The sequence below is a fragment of the Grampus griseus genome (assembly GCF_964374135.1).
Source record: "Grampus griseus genome assembly, chromosome: 11".
Lineage (NCBI taxonomy): Eukaryota > Metazoa > Chordata > Mammalia > Artiodactyla > Delphinidae > Grampus > Grampus griseus.
The window spans coordinates 97,361,506-97,366,323 of NC_139005.1; positions in this window are offsets into that span (position 1 = coordinate 97,361,506).

Below are 4,818 nucleotides of genomic sequence, written 5' to 3' on the forward strand. Positions count from 1 at the left end.
AACTAAGCCCGTGCACCACAACTACTGAGCCTGTGCTCTAGAGCCCATGAGCCACAACTACTGAGCCCGACTGCCACAACTACTGAAGCCCATGTGCCTAGAGCCCATGCTCTGCAACAAGAGAAGCCACCGCAATGAGAAGCCCGTGCACCGCAACAAAGAGTAGCCCCCGCTCTCCGCAACTAGAGAAAGCCCGCACACAGCAATGAAGATCAAACAAAGCCAAAAAATAAATAATTAAAAAAATTTTTTAAAAGGCTATTGAAGCAGACATGCAGCTTTGAAACAGTGGTTCTTAAAATGTGGTCCCTGAACCAGCAATATCAACATCACCTGGGACCTTTCTAGAAATGCAAATTCTCAGGCTCCAACCCAGACCAACCAACCTGAAACTCTGGGGTGGTGGCCCAGCCATCTGTGTTTTAACAAGCTGGGACCACTGCTTTAGAAGAAGCTGAAGTTGATTTCTAAGTACAAGTCTACAGTTTTTAAGGAGGCTCATGTGTAAAGTTCCCGGCTTGATATCAAAATGAAGCTAAAAGACCAGCACACGTGGCATTTAGGTGATTCTAGTAGCGTCACCTTGCAATAACCCATTTTGCTGGCCACTGGTTCATCATCAACCTTGTGAGTTAGACACCATTATCCACACGTTTAGAGGTGGAGAAATGAAACACCACAGGGAAAAGCCGAATTTACTCTTGAGGCCAAGACCCAAAGTCGCCTGAATTTAATCCTAGGCTTTTTGCCCAACTGTGCTAGGGGTCTGCACTCACCCAGGTACACGTGAGGGGTCTGTGTGCATGCTCACATCGACACATGGATAAGAACAATGAAATCTGCACACATTAATAGAGTCGTAAGAAAACCTGTCAATTCTCAAGAATGGATGCCTCGCACTTGCAGAACAGTCTAACAATTCTGCAACCTACTCAAAATAACATGTAGAAAATTAAAAGCAAGTCATCTACATACATATCTAATCAAATATTAGGATTCCGGGGCTCCTGACACCAGCGTGTGAAGCCCAGTCCGCCTCCCCCGTCTCGGTCTCACACTCCCTTAAGATCTTAGAATCGGCTGGCAACCCCTCGTTTACTGACCTAAACATAGGAATTATAAGAATGCAAGTTGATTTACAACTATATTCCAAATGATAGGGTATCATAAAAAACAATTTAGCCAGTCATCTGAATTCAATTTAGCGGAAAAATCCCTGGTTATAAACCAACCTTTTCCCCAGCCGGTGGCCCCTGGCATCTGAGCCTCGGCCTTCCTGCACCCAGGGTCTCCCCCGACGTCAGGGTCTCCTCAAACCCCCAGGCAGGCTCTCACCATCCTCCCGAACCGCATTTTCACAAATACCTTCTCTTGCAGCATAAATTTCAAGTCTACCCACATGCACTACAAGGCTCACCCACACCAGCTCAGAAATCAAACTCCAAATAAAACACAAGCCTCTCGAAGTCTGATCGGGTGATTATTTATCACTATTATAAATAACGATATAGAATACGTCAAAACAGAAAGACATGTTTAGCACAATGTTAAGAGAAAAGGTACAGTGAGGTATACGCTATAAACATGATATAAAAACGTATTTCCACAGGAGGCCAGGGTCTACAGGGCCTCATCTTGCAGACAAAAACAGCTATGCTGGGCTGGTGCGGACACTGAGCTTTACTTTAAATGTTCTCTAATAAACGTATCACAGCATGTTAGATATAACATGCCTGCCGGGGCCTACCCGGCAGCATGCGACCCGGCTCCTGCCTTCGCCACTCTCCCCACCTGCTTCCCACGGCCCCATGGGCCCCTCTGCCCAGATCCTCCCCTCCCCCAACTCCTCCCCCAGCTGACTCCTCTCACCGCCTGATCCACATGCGGCCATGGCCTCCTTACAGACAGCGCCCTGCTTGCCTTGCCTACATCCTCCTGGTAGAGTCTCTCATCACAGCCTGTCCTTCCCCTGCACTGCACTCACCTCAGTGAGTAATTACACTTTCATTTGGGAAACTATACACTAGATTATAGGCTCCATGAAATAAAAGTGTTTTTGCACTACTGTACCCCCTGCCCCAGAGCACCCAGTATCACTGGAGCTCCAAAAGCATTTATCAAATTAATCACAGCCCCGTCTTTCAAACAGCACTCTCCTCCAAAAACGTGCGCGCGCGCACACACACACACACCCTGCCACTCCTTGGTCTTGTTTAGGATCGTCACGCTCTTTCCCACCATCCAAGGTAGAAGCCTCGGCATCATCTGTGATTTCTCACTCTCATACCCTGTGCCGAGAACTAGTGACCAGGGTCAAAGGTTTTCTTAATTAACACCCATGACCCTCATGATTGTTTGATGTCTGTGTTCCCTGTTAGACCATCAGTGGCGCGAGAGCAAGGAGCACATCTGATGATGGTGGCCCAAAAAATAATGCTTACTGCATTTAACTGAATTGAGTGTTGTGGTTTGGGGATCGTTTATTATCAGCATGAACTCCTTGATGCTCCGGAACACAGATCCTGAAGAAAAGGCTTATCCTGTTTTGCCTGTAACACGCCTTCTCTATCATGGACACAGAAGTCTAGTTTCAGAAACTGCCTCAGAAATTCACTCCTGCCTAATGAATATTTTCAGACTCACCACCACACCTAATGTGATGACAGATACAGCAACAGGCAACAGAAAAACAAGCTGCGTCAGAGAAACTGACCACACGTCAGCTGTCAAGCAGCTGTTCCCAGCTCAGACTTGGTTTCACCGGCAGCCTTTTAAAATGTAATCCACGGAAACGACCGCATCCTCCCGGCTCCTGTGAGCAGACCAGGAGTGTCGAATGTGTCCTATTTATAGTGCAGCCGGGCCCCAGCAAGTCCTTGGATGCTGGCAAAGGGAAGATGAGACGGTTTCTCAGCTCGAGTTCCGTAACGGAAAGTCATGGGGCTGCCGCCACCTACAGCCAGACACGTGGACCTGCACTGTCCAGAGAGCCCTGCGGGCCTGGCGGAAGCATCTTCCGAGTTCACCGTGGCCAGCTAACACCTGTGATCACGTGCAGCACCAAACGAAGGCCATTCGACTTTAAAATTTATAAGCCGATGCTTGTTGATACGATATGTAAGTTCCTAGAGGACAACTGTGGCACAAGAATCAGCACTGAGCACACGCCTGCTGCGTGAACAACTGAAACAAACGGGATGGAAGTGATCGTGGTATCACCACCACTTTCTGAGCACCTTTGTCTCGAGGCCTGAGCCCAGCACCACACAGTGAACTCGCCAGGTTCCTCTGACCCGGCTGCTGACACAGGCGCTGGGGAGAGAGGAGCGCTTGCCTGGCCTTGGCTCTGCTCCACGTGGTGCTGGCGGCGGTGGCACTATCTGTTTTGGAGCTGTTTTGTTTCACTGCCTTCAAGATAAACTATTTCTGAATTTGTGAATTCTGAAAAGTAAGAGAGCAGTGGGGTTAGATGGATTTTCTTATTTAGCTTATCAAGCCATAGGAACAGAGCCCTCGGGTCTGCAAAATAATCCGATCTTGCGAGTTACTGGAAAATTGTGTCCAAAACCTTGGGCGGGTCCTTCATGTGAATTTCACACCAAATCTTAGGTTTCTCAGGTAGAAGTATTTTATGTCAACACAATGAGCACCACTTCTCTTCCCATAACTCAAACACACACACACACCACACACACACACACACACACACACTGCACACACACACCACACACCACACATACACACCACACACAGACACCACACACACACCGCACACACACCACACACCGCACACACACACCACACACACAAACCACACACACACCACACACACACACCACACACACACACCGCACACACACACCGCACACACAAACCACACACATACCACACACACACACACCCCGCACACACACACCACACACACACCACACACCATACACACACACACCACACACACCACACACACACACCACACACACCGCACACCGCACACACTCCGCACACACACACATACCACACACACCACAAACACATGCATACACACATACATACATACACACACACATCACACACACACACCACACCACAATCTCACACACACACCACTGTGGTTCCCTCCATTTTCCTCACATCAGCCAGAACAATCATTTTAAAATACTGATCTCCTCGCGTTACTTCCTTGCTTTAAAAACTCCAATTGCTTCCTATTGCCCTTAGAAAACTAGGACCAGAGTCCTTAACCGTGTCACAGGCCTGCTTCTTTCTCTACGACTCTGGCCGCCGGCGCGCCTTCTAAGCAGTCAGCAAGCGCTGTCAATGTTACTTGCACAACACGTCTTACCTCGACCCCCTGCCCTCTCCATCCCTCAGGCCACTGCCCACGCTCGTCCTCACCCATCTGGATTCCAGAAAGAGCCCCTTAGATGCACCCAGGTCTCCAACTCCTTTCTGCTCCATCCTCCTCTGTTGCCAGGATTTATCTTTCTAAAGCACAGATACAGTTACATTACTCCCTGGCTTAAAAAACGTGCAAGGCAAAACTACACACGTGTTAAAATTTCACAGGACTGTGCACCAAGAAATGAAATGAGTGCCTGTCAAAACCGGTGAAATCTTAATAAAGTCTCTATTTGTTACTAGCACTGTAGCAAAGACAGCGTCCTGGTTTGCTAAGTGTGCTACGGTTATTCCGTAAGATGCTACCACTGGGGGAAGCTGGGGGCACACGGGAACTCCCTGTACTGATTCTGCAACTTTTTTGTGAATCTACATTGCTTTTAATTAAAAAAAAAAAGCCAACCAAAAACATGTACTTGC